The sequence below is a fragment of the Psammomys obesus genome, unplaced genomic scaffold, assembly GCF_907164565.1.
Source record: "Psammomys obesus unplaced genomic scaffold, mPsaObe1.curated_primary_1811, whole genome shotgun sequence".
Classification (NCBI taxonomy): domain Eukaryota; kingdom Metazoa; phylum Chordata; class Mammalia; order Rodentia; family Muridae; genus Psammomys; species Psammomys obesus.
In genome coordinates, this window is record NW_026596079.1 from 39,809,443 (window position 1) to 39,829,838 (window position 20,396).

Sequence of the window (20,396 nt, forward strand, 5' to 3'; positions counted from 1 at the left end):
TGGCACCCTGACTCTTGCCTCTGGTACTGGGGTTCACAGAGTCCTTCTTAGGCCATCCCAGGTGAAAAGATGAAAGAGGCAAACAGGAAAAGGGGCCCAGGAAAAGGGGCCCAGGAAAAGGGGCAAAGCTTTCGGTGTGTGAGCTGAGAGAAAGTCCGTGCTCCTCCTAGAGAATAGGCGCGGCCTCAGGCCTAACAACACACTCACGGCAAAGACACTGACACCTTCGTGGATCTAAGTACATTTTATAACGAGGAGCATGATGGGGGAAAGCCCTGATGCTGACTCCTGGCCTCCACTTACAATGGCACACAGGAGCACACACTGGCATGCAGGCACACACACACACACACACACACACACACACGCATGCAGAGTGAGACAGTTCCTCACATCCCCTATGAAGAACATGGACACTGCTCTCGTGGTCAGTTTCTCTCTGCATTTTCTGTATGCCACACACTATTTCTGATGCAACAAGAGGGTGCAAGGCCTGAGTTTGGGGGATGGTTTAATTAGGGAACTACTTGTGGAGGCACAGGCAGGAGGAGAAGCAGGTGGGTTGCTCAGATACCTGCAACAGTGAGACACTACTGTGAGAGGGTGTAAAAGCAGAAGCCTGGGAGAAGCGGCCGTGTGAAGAGCATCATTGCAGAGGCCCTGTGGGGGAGGCGCAGCCACCCAAGAGCATGGTGCAAGGCGTGCCTGCAGCGTGGCAGGGCTGCCCTGCCCTTGATCTCCTGTGTCATCTCTAGTTGGCATTGCCCAATGGGTAAAGGCCCTCAGGGACAGCTGCAGAAGTCAGCTGTTAGGACACAGAGGACAGAAGCTGGGCCAGTGGGGCAGGAGGAGGCCAGTAATGCCACCATAGTGGGGTCTCACTGACTAAAGACTGTTCACCACTGGCCTCTTCCACTCCCACGGTTCCTTGACTTCAGCCAGCTGCCTTTGCTTTCCCACACCACGGCAGGCCGTTCCCACCCCACTGTCTTCCACATGCCTTGCGTTTGAATTCTAACCTAGAAAATCTGAGGGTGTCCCCCTCCTGCACTAGAACAGCCTATAACACTTTGAGGCACTCGAGCTTATTAAGGAGCAAAAGGCTGGTCTATGAAGAAAGTGTAAGCGTGAGCTGCTGAGTAGCGGCAACTCGGAGGAAACGGAGCTGAAGGCATCTAACAGTGCGGCGTATCGTCGCCTCCACTCATTCCAGTGCTTGCTTCCTTAGAGGGGAGGATGGCACTGCCAACATTAGCCTCACGGGAAGAACTAGTTGGCGTCCCCTGTGAGGGTCACCCAGGACAAGTCCTGTAGACCACCTGCTTGCGCTCATTGAACGTGAGGCGGCTTTGGCTCTGCCCACTGTGGCAGGCTTGGCTGAGTGCTAGTCCTGCTGCGACGCTGGGCTCAGACTGTGCTCTGAGCTGCTGCTGTTCTGCTGCAGACTGGACTAGCTAGAATCCAGTTAGGCTCGTAATAAGAGACTTCTGGTGGCAGGCAGAGGGGCTGGTGCCCTTCCACCCTAATGCCCCCTGCAAAGTACAAAAAGAATGTTTCCTAGCATTCTGGATTATGTCAAAAGTTGAATCTACAAAAGATGGCAGCAAGTGACTGTTGGTGGAATTTAGGCTCTGCAGGCAAGCCACCTGCATTTTATATCTAGTCCCCCACTCACCAGCAATGCTCGCTTTAAAAAGCAACAAAAATGATCTGTTTGGTTTGGTTTTGTGGGTGTGTGTGTCTGCTTACACCTGTGTATGTGCACCGCGTGCATACAGTGCCTGTGGCGGCCAGAAGAGGGTGTTGGATCTCATGGAGGTGGAAGCAAACCGAGGTCCTCAGCAAAGAGCATCAGATGCCCTTAACCTGCAGGCCACCTCTCTGGCCCCAGCAGTACTTTATCTGCAAATACAGAGCAGTGTTGGATAAAACTATATATTGGTGTATTGTAATATGTTACTGTCACAAGCACCTGGCCTCAAAGGGCTGCTCAACCATGCCTGCTAGCTGCATGACCTACTGAAAAGGAATGTGCTCAGGACCTCAGTTTCTTCATCTATATAACATTGATGATATATATAGATATATGTCAAATGTGTGTGTGTGTGTGTGTGTGTGTGTGTGTAGGGATTGAATGAGACGGAGACAAAGCCCTTAGAAGAGAGCCTGTAATGAATGTCACATATATTATATATCTTATTGGTTTGTAAGAATTCTCCTAGGAAAAATGTGAAAAGCATTTGGAATCCTGACTACCCCAAAGTCAGCCCTCTATAAAGACTGGGTGAAAGTTGTTACCTTGCAGTATGTCTCCGTGGAGTGCTGGGGATCAAATCTGCTCCCATGTGCATTCGAGTCGAGTTCTCTGCCACTGAGTTGCACCCCCAGCCCCATTAGGCTGCATTTGCTGTTCTCCCCGCAGACTGGGGGAGGGCCTGACTCGCCCCTGGATTCCCACCATGCATTGATCATTCTGCTCACAGCATTTTCCACCTGTGTTGTCATTGCTTGGAGTCTGTTTTCTGTTCTGAAATTTATAGGCAAGAGTGGGGAATTCATGGCTTGAGACTAGGTAAAGTGAGAAATTGCCACAGCGCAGCGAGGTCTGCGGTCTCAGAGTCAGTTAACTTGCAGTGAAGGGTCTGCAGCAGGGGGTCGGGGCTTCTGCTGTGTGGACACCTGCCTCTTTCCACCGCCCAGACGGTTTCTCAAGTGCGACTGGGCACGCGAGCTGGTAGCGAGGGCGGGTGCAAAGCTCCCTTAGCTGAAAAGCTGTTGGCAGCATTTGAGATGAATGCTGTCAAATGAGGCTTGATCCCTCTCCTGTTCACACCACTTTCTGTAAAATATTTGACTGGTTTCAAATGTCAATTTTATACCCATGGTTGAAAATGAAATCCCACCTTCCACCATGAAGAACTGTTGCTTTGGAAAAAAAAAAGTTTTATCCACAAGATGTCTCATTCAAATAGAGTCTAACTAGAGTCCTTCACTAGAAAAAATTAAAATCCAGGTATGGAGGGAAGAAATAAATATCATTTTATAATCTGGTTATGGTTTTTCTTACACAAGGCATATCTTTTTCTACCTTAAACTATTTGGCCTGTGCCTGGGAAATTTTAATGACTGCAGAATGGACACTAAATGATGACATTTCAGGAATTGCTACAGGAATTGGTAGCTATAAAGATAATATGATGTGATATGATATGATTAATATAATATAACGTAATCCCACAAAGATTCCCCTCATTTCCATGGGGTTGGCATTTTCCAGTCACTGCTTTGTGTCACCTGCCATCCCTTCTCCCTCACAGGTGTCTCTGCAGGTGGTTGGCCATGACAGGTGCACCATGAAGTCCCCAATATGAGCCCTTGTCTGGCATATTAGTTGGGCAGATACACAGTTATTTCTGAAATCTGGCTCACAAGTTTATATTTTGTGTCAACATTTTGAGAAGCACTAGTTTATGCAGACAGTGAATGGATGGATGTTCTACTAGCCTTCTGATGAATGAGACATGTAGTCTACTCTTGAGGTTTACAATGTTTTAGAGCTGAACCTACACAAGCAAATGTCGTCTAAGGAATATCTTTATTTCATTTGTTATTATTTGATATATGAAAATCCTAAAGATATTGAACCCTTTCCTTGGTGGGAAGTTGAAATTTTGCCTCTTCTCAAAAAAAAAAAAATCACTGGTAATTGATAAAGAAATTATGGTACATTTACACAATGGAATACTAGTCAGCTATTAAAACCAATGAAAACATGAAATTTGCAGGCAAATTGATGAAACTAGAAAAGATCATCCTGAGTGAGGTAACCCAGACTCAGAAAGACACACATGGTATATAATCACTTATAAGTGGATTTTAGCCATAAAGTTTAGGATACTTACCATACTACAATGTACAGACCCAAAGAAGATAAGTAACAAGGAAGACCTAAGAGAGAATGCTTAAGTCTCACTCAGAAGGGGAAATAGAATAGACAGCTGAAGTGGCCGAAGAGAGGGAACAAGGCTGGAGAGGCAGCACAGAGACAAATGAGGTTGGAGACCAGACCTCGGGAGAGCGTGGGGGCAGGAGGACAGAAGGCCTGCTGGGAAAAGAGAAACTGTGGGTGAGGCATCTCTGAGACAAGCTGGAGACCTAAGACAGGCTGGGCTTCTAGGAGGATGTGGGGATGACTCTAGTGAGACTCCTGGGAGATAGGGTCATAGAGTCTAATTAGGCAGGACTCCTAGTGGAAGGAAGGGATCACCAACCCACCTACAAAAACTTCTTTTTAAATTTCACCTAAGATATTTTTATAGTGTTGGTGGTAATTTCTCCCACTCAAGATCCTGCTTGGAAGCCTCTGGCTCTCCTCACATTCTTTATTCACTTCAGTGATGGTGGAGTGGTTATTCCAGGCGAGGTAAGCTCTGCTTATGGACCGCTCAACTCTGTGCAGTTTTCTACCTTTGTCATCAACTGACTGTGTTCTTGTTTATTCAGTGTGCTGTCCCTGACTTGCATCTGTGTTGTCTGCTGTGTTCATTGTCACCATCCTGCCCTCTGGCTGTGTCATAGTTGCCATTCCTGCTGCTGTGTGCACAGTCTCAGGGGGAGGAAAAAGCTGCAGCCCAGAAGGTTAAAAAGATGCTTGATCCCCACCCCAACAGTCAGTGCTTTTTAGTATATTTGCATTTAATTTTTTTGCATCATCACTTGATGGTGATGTGTTGAGGTCTTCTAGCATGTCCCAAACTTTGTTTCAACAATGGGTGGGCCTTGGATGGGTGGTAGCTATAAAGATAATATGATGTGATATGATATGATTAATATAATATAACGTAATCCCACAAAGATTCCCCTCATTTCCATATTTTCTTTGAGGGCTTTTCTTGTCTTGTTGTTAGAAGGCTTTTAAGATCTAACAGGACCCTTCTATTGCCACCTAAGACAACCAATTTTGCTTGGATCTTTGCCTCAAAACTACTTTTCTAAAAGTATTTGTGATTCATTTGAATATCACATGTTAGAAGCATCCTTCTTAGATAGCCTCCTCTCAAAATTAAAAATGGGAGGTTTGCTCTGCTCAAAATGTGGCTGCATATTCCAAAAGCACAGCTTTAACCTTGGAAACAATGTTAAGTGCTTAAAAAGAAAAATAAGATAAAAAATAATAACAAATGCATCTGAAGACCTCTCTTACAAAAGCTGCTTTTTTTGTATTGAGTGGCGTCATGGGTAATCTGAAAACAAAACTAAACAAAAATACAAAAATGTGATGGGAAAAGTACTCAGGAGCTTTGAGTAAGACTGACATGACATTACATTGTCACATACTTGCTGTTCTGTCTCAAAGGCCATTATTTAACATTTCAATTAAATTAAAAGATTGTAGCCGCCTCATAGAGCTGTCATGAGGATCAAAGGACAATAGCAAGTGGAGACAGAGAACTTCGCAAATGGTAGATAGTCAGCCAGCTTCAACCATCCTTGTCAGGAAACTGTGTTGACAAGTACACTACCTTAATGATAATAAACCTTAATAATTAAATCAGAGCATGCAGCTATTTGGATAGGTTGAACAGAGGTTTTGGTTTGGGGGGGTCGTTCTGAGAAGAAAGGATTAGCTGAGCAAACTCTTCTGTCAGCCAGAATGCAGATGAGAAGGAAAGCTTCACTACTTTAAAGCCTTTAAACTCCAATTTGCAAATAAAGAGAGAGGATTAATTAAAAACAATCATTAAGTCATTGAAAGAGCTGGGGAGACAACCTACTTAGCAATGCTTTTGGCTGGTTCCTGTGCAATTAGTTTCTGTGTGATTTAGGGAGGCGTGCCTCATTAAAGCTGTGCTTCAGACAGCCATGATGTGCTCTCCTTTCAAAGACCCGGCATCCCACTTCTACAGTCCTGAATGCACTAGACCATTAAGTACAGAGAAATACTATCCACCGGTCCCCAGCACTGTGGGGGAACTTTCCTTCATAACTGCTGATTTATATGGTTGCTGCCATTTCCTGGCTCCCGGTTAATTCATTGAACATTTATTGACAGCCACTGATGACCTGATACTTAATTACTCAAATGAATTTTTTTCGTCTGACATCAACGTACAGAGATAGGGAAATTGAGCTTTTTCTCAATGTGTAGTAATCCTAGTTGGAGACAAACACTGACAGTGATTTAACAGGATGTCTAATAATGGCATCTATTGCATATTATATTTCATCTGCTGGATGAGGAAATCCTTAACTGTTTGACTTGCAGTAATGAACACAAGAAGATGCTGACACTCATCAGGTGACAACCTGAGGTCATAACCCTGTGCCCAGCACAAGCTGAAGGTCTGACATCAGCTTCAGGCTGGAGGACACACCACAGGTCACTGTCGTTGTTTACCTGTCATAGGTGTGCTTGCCTGTAGCATGCTTTTATTGGCGCTTCCAAATTTCTGCTGTCATTCTTGGTTGCTCATCACTGACAGCTAAATAACAAGACTGAGCTGGGCCATGCTGTCTGCCTACTTAGCCCTTACTCCATAAATTGGGGTTTTGTCTGCACGAACACGATTTTCTCTTTAAGAACAAGATGATTCCTAGGCGCCATCGAATGTGGTAATCGTGGTAATTGAGAGCTACGGCTTGAGTCAGATTGCTGGATTCAGATCTCTACAGCTTCAGCAAAGCATGGTAGAAACATGGAGGCAATGAGCATCTCTAAGAGACAGGTTCTCTAATTGTCTTTGATGGAATAAGAGAATCACAAAGGCCAAATGTAATACCACACACAAAACATTTAACGTAAGTGTTCAAATACTCTATTATATTCATATGCTATATACATAGAAATATAAAATAAGTAGTAATAATTTGTCATTGTCAGTAGACATCAATTGGATGACATGTTAGGTATCAAATGAGAAACTAATGCATGATTGAAAAAATAGGACCTGAGATGAATTACTGAACAGATATCTTATAGGCAATTTTTTGAAAGATTCAAAAGCACTAAAGATTTTTACAGAAAAGTTCTTCCGAGTCATGTTTAATGTAGAGGCAAAAGGCCAAGAGGCTAGGGTTTTCATAAACATCTTGTCTTTTATAATGTAGACAACTGACAAACTTTCCTGGGGTCCTCCTTCAGAGCAAAGTTTTGCTTTATCAAAATTCCCACATGTGGGTTGGAGAGATGGCTCAGAAGTTAAGAGCACTGGCTGTTCTTCCAAACGTCCTGAGTTCAATTCCCAGCACCCACATGGTGGCTCATAACCACCGATAATGGGATCCGCTGCCCTCTTCTGGCAAGCAAACATACATGCAGGCAGAATGCTGGGTAAATAATAAATAAATAAAGCTTTTAAAAATTTACCACATGTATAGATATTTCTGCTGATTTTGTTGTTCATTTAATTTTTATGATTTATCTCTTCCCAAGAATAGATGCCCTCAGAGTGCAGACACTGTAAGAGAGCAGCTGAAGCTCCAGAAGCTGGTGTGAGACCAAGGCTACAGTGGGTGATCATTAAATACTGGGCTACATTAAGTACAAAATCAAACAGTTCTTAGCTGCTGATAGGGGGCTGTTAGAAAAAGGTCACTAGGAGAGTGTCAGGTTCTATTGGGTGAGGTTTGTTAACAGTTTTGTCATTTAGCAAAACACGGAAAATATGCTAATTGTATCTACTAATGGCAGAAATTGGAAGATGTATCTAATGTCATGAAATGAAATTTAAAATGATCTCAACTCAAGGCAAGAAGAGTAAATTAATGAAGGGGCAAAATTAAAATGCCTACATTTAGATTTAGATCTTTGTTTCTCAGGTTGAATATAACAGCTGATTAAAACAAGACAGGCTTCTGCAGCAGACCAGTGAACGAGAGACTTGGATTAATCTGAGCCCCACAAAATATTGCCTTGTAGAATTTTTGTGAAATCCCACCCTGGTTGTACATGGAAACCTACTGGGACACAGCAGAATAACAGGCAAAATGCCCTGACACTCAGGCCTCCTCCTCAGTGGTTTGGATTCTGCCTTGTTTTGGGGTAAAACTGTGTTGTGTTTTTCTGCTTTAATCCCTAAGAAAATCAACTGCGTAGACTGGGCTCAGAACATCTGCCCTGACCTTGAGCCTAGCAGCCCACATTCTTCCTTGCCTAGGATTTAGCTCCTCTACTTGCCCCCAATCATTCTTCCTTCACTAATTTTCTCTTCTTCTCTTGATCATTTTTATGTATATACATTTTATGTTGTTTTCCATCTTTATAAAGAGTCTCCATTCCACAAGCAATAGTTCTGCAAAGTCCCTTTCCTGACAGACTGCTCAGTCCCATGGCCTTCAGTTCTTCTATTAGACCTCCCTCCTATCAGAATTTCACCCCCATTACGCCATCAAGCTCTTTCTTTAAGGTCACCCGTGACCTGTATGTTCCTAGAATTAAGTATGACTTAATGGCTCTGATGGTTTGAATGAGGATAACCGCCAGAGTATATTCAAGTAGCTGCTTCCCAGTTGGTAAACTGTTTGGAAGGACTGGGAGGTGTAGTCTTGCAGGGATGGGTTTTGCCCTGCTTCTGTTGTGCCTCCTCTCTGCCATGTGGTTGTAGATCAAGATGTGAGCCCTCGGCTGTCATGGACTCTCAGAAACCATAAGCCTCAGATAAACTCTTCGTAAGTTGCCTTGGCCATGGTGTCTTACCACAGCCACAGAAAAGTTTAACTCAGTCAGTGGGTGAGACCCAGCTTGAGAGTTTAACAAGCCTAGATTGTATTTATGCCAGTAAGCTGGAGGGTCCCTCTGAGGTTCATTCTCAGCTACAAATGAAGGCCGTAATCTCGGGGGCACAGGATCTGGGAGAGGTTGTCCATGGCTGACTCATTTTTCTGAATTAAGAGGAGTTACTCTGGGAGGGTTTAGTAAGATCACCTTCCAGTCAGATCCCTGCTTACCATCCAAAACACAGCCCAGTCTGAGTGCCAATGTTGCAGGCTCAGAGCATTTTAATGGTCATTTAGGCACACAATACACAGGGACATCCTGCTTCAAACCATTGCTGTCCGATGATATTTTTAGCTCTGCCTTCTCTAACATGATTTCTTCTGGGAGTCATGGAATACGCTGCACTCAGAATGTAGTCTAAACTAGCCTGCCCACCCAGCCAGCCTCAGTTCCTGCCATCCCCTTCTAACTTCTCAGACCTCTAGACAACCAGGCCCATGCTCTCACAGGTTGAATATTAAAAGCACCCTCCCAGGGTCATGCTGAATACTGCTTCCCAGCAGGTAACACTATTTTGGGAAGTGTGGAAACCTCCTTGCTAGAGGAAGCAGGTCACTGAAGGCAGGTCCTTCACTGTCTCCCCTTGGCCTCTTTCTCTGTTTCTATTTCTCTACATCCTGTCAATCATGAGGCAAAAAATTTCCTCTACTACCAGGCCTTCCTGTCATCTCCCCAGGAATATGGAGCTAAGCAATAGTGGACTGAACCTCTGAAGCAATGTGCCACAATGAAAATGTCCCCCCTAAGCTGTATTTTGGTTGTGGGAACTAAAAGGAATGAATAGGCTTTTCCACGTGTGGGTGGGCCTCTTTCCACGTGCGTGTGAGCTGCTCCCCACACCGACTGCTGTTTGCTAGCCCTCGGCTAATCATCTCCCTCTCACCTTCACTTCTCAGAAGACACCTACTCAGAGCCTTTATCCCACGTAGATTTTTCTGCATCACATTCCATCTCAGACCTGGTTTCTCATTCTCGGATCATAACAATGCACACATATGCTTCGCATATGTGTTTTATTGAGACTTCTGTTTCTCTTTCTAAGTTTTATGTTTCGTGAGAACAGGGATTTCACTCGTCTTACTGACTGTGCACTCCTGTTGCTTGGCATAGTCAGATATTAAAATTATTTCCTAAGTGGCTAATAATGAATAAATGTGTACAATTGGTGAAAAGGTAATATGAGGTAGGAAGATAAGAAAGCCTCGGTCACAGAGAGTGGCAGGGTGAGAGCCAATGATGGTCACCCCTGTGATGCTTACTAACCAGAAGTCCTTGGAACACAAGAGAAAGGTCTGGGACCCTCGGGTGAAGAGAAGCTTTGGAACCATTTGCTTAGTACTGTCTCTCTGTGTACCCATTTTAACATTTTTCAGTAGGAAGTTACCCTAGGTTTTTTTTTTTTTGCATGATATTAAAACATTAATAATTGAGTTTGGAAAGAGAATGACATGGAAACTAGTGTTTCTATCTTTAGTTTCACCCACTGTCTAGAGAGGCCCACCACCACTCTATCTAAATGTCGGCCCTGCCTAGCGTGGCTATCAGTGGCGTTTCCATTTATTCATGCTAGGACTCAGGATGCCCAGGAGCTCTTGGGGAGGACGTAGGGTGGCTCAGTCAAATTCGGCAGATGCTGGTTGCCAGCCTGAATGTGTGAACTTCTTTAAGTCTTTGCATTTTAAAACTAAGAATCATTACTACCAAAGATGCTCAGGAGAGTAAGTTGAGCAACTCATAAGAAATTTAGCCCACTAATTGTGAACAGTTGATGTTCAACACTAACTCATCATTGCAAGGCCTTTCAAAACACTTTTAATTACCCCTATAATAATAAAAATATATACTATGTCAACAGGGGTATACTGAGAGACTGGAATTAGTTTTTAAAAACAGGTGCTATCGGAGGGATATCAGTGGCTTAAGGAATGTTAAGAACTAAACAAATAGGCCTTGAGAAAAAAGGGTGAGAATTCACGAGCCATCTTTCCAAGGTGCTGCCATTGGTCCAGCCTCTTGTGCTCTTTTTAGCTGCAGATTAAATGTCTGGAGAGAGTCAGATGGCCTGCTTTGCATTTGAGTCTGTCCATAGCGATCAGAGGAGCATGTGGACCCACGGCTGACAGCTCTAGAAGACTATGTGCGGACTAGACAGAATTCCCTGAAGTCCTCAGACCATCACCAGGGTTCTACGGATTTCTCACACACGCTTCGTTTTCAGCATCTTCCATGCTCATATTTAATTGCTTTATCTTATAGCATAGCATTATTTCCGTCTGTCTTTCCAAGAAACTTTTTTGAATGATTTCTATAATGTTGATTCACTTACGCATTCATTTAGTCAACACATGTTGATGGAATTCTTGGCAATTATCAGCTTGTTTTACAGAGACTTTCTTTTCTTTCTTTCTTTTTTTTTCTTCAATGAACCAAAGAAATTCTTATGCCCTCAAGGATTTCTTTTTTATTGAGGTGAGACACACAACCAAAAATAAATATATAGCATCATGCAGTACTGGGGCTAACAGCCAAATGCTAATGGAAAACCATAAGACAGAGAAGGTTGTTGCCATGTTTATGAACCTGTCTTTCACCTATATCCTGCTTTGATGACTTCATTGGTTCATTTGACTGCCATAAATAATGAGCTAGCATCTCTCAGGCATGAGCATCATAGTGTTCCCTAGATAAGATACTTTATGTTCTGGCCACTGGGTGATGGCATTTTCTTAACTGATCTAGCCAGGCCATTTCCAGAGTAGCTCATTGCAGGCGGTCTGGACAGAGGCAAGAACATCTGGGCCCTCCAAGTCCTCTAACATTTTGGAGCTTACTGATTGTCTTTAATCCCATGCAGCCAGCCTCTGTTCTCTAGAATCAGCTTGGTTTCTCTGTGTTCATTTTTAAACTTTTTTTTTTTTGTCATATATACTTTCTGGATTTTAGACCAACTGTAGGATATAAATAAGAAAAATAACCATACTGTGTAACTTAAGTCACAGAATGGTGACATTAGAGTGAATCACAGCGCTGGGAGGATCTCACCCCGATGAAAATGGTTAACAATGACAGTAACAAGTTTTTGTTTAATTTTGTTTGTAATGGAGATCAAAGGCCTGTGCATGCTAAGCATGTACTTTGTTACTGAGCTGTGCTTGCAGGCCCAAAATGCCTTTTTTAAAAAAGGCAAGTTAGAATCCACTCTATCTATAGCTAATGCTCATGTTTACTAAATGTGAGAGAGCTAGATTAATCATTTTCTAAGGACTTGGGCTAAAAGTGAGATGAGAAAATCCTTTAAAATGTTTTTATGTGCTGGTGCGATGCCTCCGTAGATAAAGCCATCCTCTGCATAAATCCAACAGCTTGAATTCAAGCCCTACAACACACAAGGGAAAGAAAACCAAGTCTGGAAGTCCTGCTCTGCCCTTGTCGTGCGTGCTGTGGCACACGTGTACTGTGATACTTCCTCCACGGTCATTTTTAATTCAGATGAAAGAAAAACTGACAACAGTTATTAGATGCTTCCATTAAAGTGGAGCAGAGTGGGTTGATTGTGTGATGCTCAGATGTGGTCCCCACCTTACAGGATGTATGCTTCTTCAATGACAGGGATGCCCTTGACACAGCTTTGGTTCCGGTAGCTGTGTTTGAGATGGTCAGCTGTGCTGTGAGTATATTTAGCTTATGCTAAATGCCCCTGGGAGGAGGAATATCATCTGTTTTTAGTTTAATTGTGTTTGGAGCATGGTACATTTTTTCCAGATGAATAAATATTAAGCTTTCCCCACTTCCTGAGAAAACTAGGCTTGAATTTGAAACACAAATTATCAAATATTTTAAATCACATGAAAATGTAAAGAGTGATGGGCTGTTTACAAGAACTTTTAGAAACATATTGCTATGTGACAATGCCATATTTTGGGTGAAAAATTGTATACAAATTCTGACAGAGCAGAAATGATTTCCCTGACTGTCAGCATGAATGGATAGCATGGCTGACCAAGGGGCTACAAATAGTGTCTAAGTAGTGTCATAACGATACATCTTCTCATAAGTTTTAAATTCTCATTTAAAACTTTTCAAAGTTGTGTTTGTTTCAGATGTTTGCAACTTCTGTAGCTTCAGGAGCACATAAGCTGAAATTTACATATGCAAATATAAAGTATTGTAAGCATTATCACTATTAGAAAAGAATTACTCTAGGCTGCTGAAAAGGTAAATTTAAACAGATACATTTCTTTGTTTCTTCATGAATCATAAACTTCCCAAAAGAAATCTTAAAGGAAAAGTTAAACCCAACTGGAAATAGATTTAGGACAATTGCTTTATCCTCTATGTCTTTCCACAGCTAGCGGTCTTTCTGTGATTGCTTAAGATCAACCCCTTAACAGACGTTCAAGACCTCAGACTTCCTGACAGCCACTCTTGAATTTTTCTTCTTCACCCTCTTGCCTTCCCTGAAGAGTCGTAATGTAAATTAGAAAGGCACATAACAGAATACTTCCAATGTGAAATGTCTCTCCTGCCCCTGTTGCAGGTGTTTCAAAACTTGGTGGCCAGCGCTGGTACTATTTTGGGAGATCAGGGGACCTTTGAGACTGTGCTCCAGCCAGTGTAAGTGGGTTGCTAAGGGCAGGCCTTGAAGGCAATAACACTTCTAGTCCTGGCCTGAGCTTCCTGTCAGTCAAGACAAAAGCTTCTTACACTTCCACCATCAGAGATGGAGCCACAGCTTCCCCACTACCTTCCCTACAGTGGACTGTATTCTTTGAAGCTATGAGCCAAAATAAATCCTTCCTCCTCTAAGTTACTTCTGTTGGACATTTGGTCATGATGGTGAGCACGGTGACTAACATGGACACAATTCGCTCTCTCTCATGTTGCTGTAAAGAATAAGCATTATTTTTCATAGTTCTGGAGGCTGAGAAGGCTAAGATCAAGGAAGTACTGGAAACTCTAGTGTCTGGTGAGGGCTACCATTTCCCTTGAGTCTCACTTGGAAGAAGGGACAGGAGGAAGAAGGCTGAGTGCCCTGTGTTGCTCTTTTATAACAGCCTTTGTTCCACTTAGGAGGGAAAAGCCCTCATGATGTAATCACCTTTGAAAGCCCCCACCTCTCTGCACTTAGATACATCTGGAGGACTGTAAATGTGACATAGCCTGCAAAATTTTTCTTTCTCTATGTATATATAGCATATATATTGAATTAGTGTGTGTGTGCATGCGCTCATGCGCTCATGCATTTGTGGAAGTCAAAGGACAGCCTACATAAATTAGTTCTCTCTTACAACCCCACCTTGTCCATTCTCTCATTGATGTTGGAAAAAAGAGTGGGTAAAATAGAATGCAGTTTCTTTTTTTTAATTAAATTTTAATTTTTTATATATATTAATTACAGTTTATTCATTTTGTATCCCAGCCGCAGCCCCCTCTCTCACTCCCTCCCCATCTCACCCTCCATCCCTCATCTCCTCTCATGCTCCTCTCCAAGTCCACTGATAAGGGAGGTCCTTCTCCCCTTCCATCTAACCCTAGCTTATCAGGCCTGATCAGGACTGTCTGCACTGTCCTCTTCTGCGGCCTGGTAAGGCTGATCCCTCCTCAGGGGTTGGTGATCAAAGAGCCAGCCACTAAGTTCATGTTAGAGACAGTCCCTGTTCCCCTTACTAGAGAAGCCCACTTTAATACTGAGCTGCCAGGGGCTACATCTGAGCAGGGTTTCTAGGTTATATCCATGAATGATCCTTGGTTGGAGAAACAGTCTCAGAAAAGACCCCTTGGCCCAGAATTTTTGGTTCTGTTGGTCTCCTTGTAGAGTTCCTGTCCTCTCCAGGTCTTACCATCTCCCCCTTCTTTCCTAAGATTCCCTACACTCTACCCAAAGTTTGATTATGAGTTTCAGCATCTGCTTTGATACACTTCTGGGTAGAGTCTTTCAGAGGCCCTCTATTGTAGGCTCCTGTCCTGTTTCTTATTTTCTCCTTCTTCTAATGTCCATCCCGCTTGTGTTTCTGAGTGAGGATTGATCATCTTACCCAGAGTCCTTCTTCTTGCTCAGCTTCTTTAGGTGTGCAGATTTTAGTATGTTTACCCTATATTATATGTCTAGAGAATTCTCTGTAGAGGAATATAGAATGGTAGAGAAACACTTAAAGAAATGCTCAATGTCCTTAGTCATCAGGGAAATGCAAATCAAAACAACGACCTTGAGATTTCACCTTACACCCATCAGAATGGCTAAGATCAAAAACTCAAGTGACAACACATGCTGGAGAGGATGTGGAGAAAGGGGAACACTCCTCCATTGCTGGTGGGGATGTAAATTTATACAATCACTTTGGAAATCAATCTGGCGCTTTCTCAGACAATTAGGAATAGTGCTTTCTCAAGATCCAGCTATACCACTGCTAGTCATATATCCAAAATATGCTCAAGTACTCAACAAGGACATTTGCTTAACCATGTTTGTAGCAGCTTTATTTGTAATAGCCAGAACCTGGAAACAACCCAGACGTCCATCAACAGAGGAATGGATATAGAAATTGTGGTACATTTACACAATGGAACCAGTAACTAAAAAACAAGGAAATCATGAAATGTGCAGGCAAATGGTGGGAACTAGAAAAGATCATCCCGAGTGAGGTATCCCAGAAGCGGAAAGACACACACAGCATATACTCACTTAGAATGTGGTTTTAATGCACTGTGGTCTGTGAGGATTTCTGAAGATTGTGCAGAAGCTTAGAGAAAAGACAGACTTCTGGCCTGTGCTGCTAGCACACCGGCCAGCTTCCTGCTTAGCTGGGGGTGAGGTTGGCACTGTCAGGTCTGATGCTGGTGAAGGCAATGGTCTCCACAGCAGGTCAGTTCATTCTCCCTATCAGTTCATTTAACCCTATCTCCTATAAATCCAGCCTGAAACAGAGCACTCCATATATTTTTTTTTCACTCCATATATTTTAATGTATAAATCATTATGGATTTACTTCATCCTTTTCCACATCCTAACAATGAAAAAGATCTTCAGAATGTCATTCTTAAAGTTATTAAATGTTTAGATATCACCAAAGTAACTTTGAGTTGAAAGACAATCTATAAAAACCATCTAGCATTTTTTTCATTTCTAAATTGTGATTAGAAAGATTTTTTCTTCTTAGATTTTATTTTATTATATGTGTGTGTGTGTGTTTGTATATATGTGTGTGTTCTGTCTGCTTGTATGGTTCCATGTCAGAAGATGGCACCAGGTCTCATTATAGATGGTTGTGAGCCACTGTGTGGTTACTGGGACTCAAACTCAGGATCTTTAGAAGAGCAGCCAGTGCTCTTAACCTCTGAGCCATCTCTCCAGCCCCAATTCTTTTTTTTTAAGCCAAACATTTCCGGCAATATCTATTAAATGTATAGACTGTGAGTAAGAAAGACACAAAAATCTGTTTTAAATCAGAGTTATTAGCTGGCTGAAACTAAAAATAAAACAATACCTGTCACTTCTGGAGCATGCAGAGGCTCAGTGTTTTGCCTCGACGAAATACATGGCCTCTCCTGTGTAGTCAAAGCTTCGGCTTCTGCTAAAGCAATGAGCTCTGTTTCAATAGTATTCAGTTCTCCGTTAACTTCTCAGAAGAGTCTTTGGTTGACCAAAGAGCTAGTGACAACAACCAGCACATCACCAAGTCCATAGTAGTCATGTCTTCTAACATGTCAGTTGAGTTACCTTTTCATGTTGAATTATTACAATTGATGTCTCAATTTTAAAAATTCATAAAGGACCTTTAGACATAAAAACATTTATACAATCCTTGGGATTTTTATTCCCAATAAAAGTAGCATTGATGCTTAGCAATCCAATGATGTCAGCTGGGGTTTTAAAGCAGACCTTCCCAGAGGGCTTTGGCCCTCTTGCTAGCTTTGGAACCGTGTTATAGAGATGAATTAGGTTGTCTAGACTGGTGGCCGCAGAGGTGTTAAAATGCCCTTCCTTTGAAGAGAAGACTTAAACACCAGACATGTGTCCATTAGTGATGGGCTGCAGGCCACAGCCACCTCAAAGCTCTCTCCCTCAGACTTGCTGAGTGAGTCTTCTCCCAGGCTGCTCACCCGGATCATTTCTTCCTTCTGAGATGAACTCTCTGCACTTGGTTATCTGCCTCCACCATGGGTTCCTCGGTTGAAACCTAGCTCACCAGTCTTCTCCAATAGGATTTTTATCCACTGAACCATCTACCATTCCCTACTGACTTAAAACAATTATATGTGTGTGTGTGTATGTGCTTGTGCATGTACACGCCTGTATGCAGGTGCACGTCCATGTGTATGCAATGTGCGTGCGGAGGCCGGAGGACAGCTTTGGGTGTCATTCCCCCAGAGCCGCAGAGCCGTTCACCTAGATTTTGAGCCAGTCTCTCATTTGAGCATAACTCACTGGTAAGCTAGGCTACTCCCAGCAAGCCACAAGGGATCTGCCTGTCCCTGTCGCCTCTGCAGCACTGGTTTGCAAGTGTGTGCCATCATGCCTGGCTTTCTATGAGGATTCTGGGCATGGAATTCGGGTTCGCATGCTTGTGAGATAAGCTCCTTACTGGCTGAGTTATCTCCTCAGCACTGTGGACTGGTCCTATTGTGAGTTCTCATTGCATTGTTTTACATATGTGGAAAGCATCTCTTTGAGTGCTAGGAGCTGACCATGAAGACCCATCTTCTCCAGCATCCTTTCTTTTCAGTGCTTTATCCCTTTCTTAGAAGCCTATAAATATGAAGGAGCAATCCCAGACTCCCATGGTATTGGCCTCTGTCTTTTGTTCTATTTTGTTGATCTGCAATCCTTTCCCAAAGTGCATTAATGACAACAAAACCAATCCTGCAGCACGCCCCTCGCACAAGGTAAGGACGTGTCCTTTAAGGTGTTTTTACTCACTTCTGTTTTGTCTTTCTTTCAGATCATCTTAAGTCTGGTCTGGTACAGCCACCTGAAAGTAACACACACAAAGTAAGTGCACATTTAGAATTCTCTTCTTAGCACCATGTGGGAACCTGGGTTTTGTTCAATGGCTTTCACAAAAATCGTTTTATTTAATTTTTTTTTATCAGTGAACAGCAGCATAAAGCGTGGGGCTTTTATGTATTGGAGAGACACTAAGCCACCCCTTTAAAGTCAATAGAACTAATAAATGGACAGAGATAAAAGAATTAGGGCTCAGACTCTCTCCAGGGACACATCAGAGCAACCTCCCTGTCATGTTAAGTTGGGTCATAAGCCAAGAGGTATTTCAAATGGTGTCAGGCATAAATTATAGCAACATATGGCACTTATTGGGTACATATATGTCTTGAAAATACACAGGTGGATTAAGTGACTCAGCAGCTTGAGATAGCAGCTCTGTGAGCCCTCCGACCTCTACTGTGAGGCAATATGGAGTGGGGGAAGTGTGCCAAATCTGGATCTAGGTGCTTGGGTTTTATCGCTGGCTCCACCACTTAACAGCTGTGCAAATGTCTGCTGTTCTTTGTGACTTGGTTTCCTCACTCTTAAAGTGGGTCTAATAGCACTGTCTCGCCTGCAGGCACAATACCATTGCAATACTTAACTCAGCTTTTCTTTGCAAAATGCTCTAGCAAGGTCAGTAATCTCTTTTTCAAAATACTTGTTAAAAATTATATGGTTTTGTTCTCTGCATTTTTTTCAAGACAGAGTCTCACTCTGCAGCTCAGGCTGGTTCCAAAGTCACCTTGCAGCCCAAACTGGCATTGAACTCACAACAATTCTTTTGTCTCTACCTACTGAGTGCTGGAATTATGTGTGTGAGCTATCATGTCCAGAAAATGAATGAGCATAGCACTCTCTGTAGGTCCTGTGAGGAGCCTGAGCTCAGCTTTGATTTAGGAGCACTGACAGCCTCATAACAAGAGCACACTCCTGCTTAGACCCTGGCTTCCAGTTCTGTTCTGCATTAAAAGCAGGGTTCCTTGGAGAAAGTGTTGATTAAGACTAGGGCAAGAAATATGCAAGATGAGCTTAGAGTATCTAACAGTGTCAGAAACTGAAGAAAAAGTAAAAAAACACCCCACCTCCCCCTCACAAACAATGGGACCCAGGTACAAGAGGTCCATATAATAAATAAACTAGCATTGAACAATAACTTAAAGTGAATGATACATAGCTACACTCATGTCAGTGATTGGGTGGATGGATAAATAAATGATGGAGCCCCTGCCCCTCAACCCTGCAGAAGAATCCTAGGTAATATACAGCCAGGAGGCACAGCCCAGGCTACACAGGGTGATTTTCTTCCAAAGAGTGCGGAATGGGAAGGCTGGAAAAACTATGGCAGAGCCTGGCAAATGCTACTTCAGAAAGGAATGTTTTCTCTCTGGAGGGCTGAGACCAGAGCTTTGCCCCTCCAGGCAAGCTCTCTGCTGTCTCCCCTCCCCCAGCGAATCGCAGTTCACATCAGGGATGGTGGATGCCCCTGGCATTAGTAAGAGGCATCTGTGACCTGTAGCAAGAAGGCGCTTGGCCTCTGTGACTCTTCTTCCCACATGCTCCCTGACTCTAATCACGAGGAAAACATAAGACAAACTCTAATATTTGTCTGTTTGGCCAGTACTCTTCAAAACCATCAATGTAATTAAAAGCAAGTGACATATGAGAAGCTGTCCCAGGCAGATGCCTAAACCAACTTTCTAACCAAATGTCCTATCATGTTCCGGGTTGACTCTGGGACAGAGGCAGGACATGGATAGGACATAAAGCTAGAAAGTTTGACTAAAGTGTGGTGGTTAGTCAGCAATGTGATTATGGCATGGTTTATGGTTAATTGCCTATGATACGGACCCTTATTAACAGATGATGTTAACACTTGGGAAGCTGAGCTTGGAGTCCATCTTCATAATGATTCTACAAAATCTTGATTTATAAATGCTGATAAAAATTATTTTTAAAAGTGAAATATACCTCTCTTTCAAAACATCAACAAACCAGGCACTGGTTTAGAGAAACACCTTTCAAACAGATTATAGCCAAAGGTAAACAAATGGCTTTTGTGCCCAACCCCCAACCCCCACGCAAAGTTGTCAACAACTTATAATGCTTCTCAAAATTATCAGATGAGAGCTGGGATTATATGAAGATCAAGGACTCAAAAAAATATGTGGAGATAGTTCTTAAATATCTTATTTCTCTGACTAGTCTTTTTTTAACACATACATATGCTCTTGACTCCATGACAACCAAATTTAAGAATTTTAAGAACTTCTTTCCTTAAAGTTCAAATAATATAATAGCATTGCTAGCTTTTCATGGCTATTTATTTTAAAGCCTTTTGGGTTTTTTTTTTTTACACTTTCATTTCAAAATTCTGTCTACTAATAGCTAATTAATAGAATGCTGCAGTTGAAGTTGTATGTCTCATGCTTTGCATGATACTTATAAAGTTGTGTATTTTAAATGTATTACTCATTTTTGCAGACTTCGTATCGCAATTTCTGAGTCCATTTTTAGAAATATGGTGTGACCATGTTGCTCCCCTGATTATTATAACCACCACCTGCATATTTGACATCTCATTTGTTTGTTTGTTTATTTGTTTTTCTCGTTTTGGTCTGTTGGCTCCCAATAAAC

General features: G+C 42.6%; 1 protein-coding gene across 2 annotated transcripts in view; it reads left to right on the forward strand.

The window, feature by feature from the left end:
* The window catches only part of Ncald (neurocalcin delta), a 352,410-nt gene that overhangs the window by 163,285 nt on the left and 168,729 nt on the right, over positions 1-20,396 (forward strand). For both annotated transcript variants that reach the window (XM_055626510.1, XM_055626511.1), the window contains exon 3: positions 17,716-17,765. The gene's annotated coding sequence lies outside the window, so the exon portion shown is untranslated. The remainder of the gene's footprint in view (positions 1-17,715; positions 17,766-20,396) is intronic.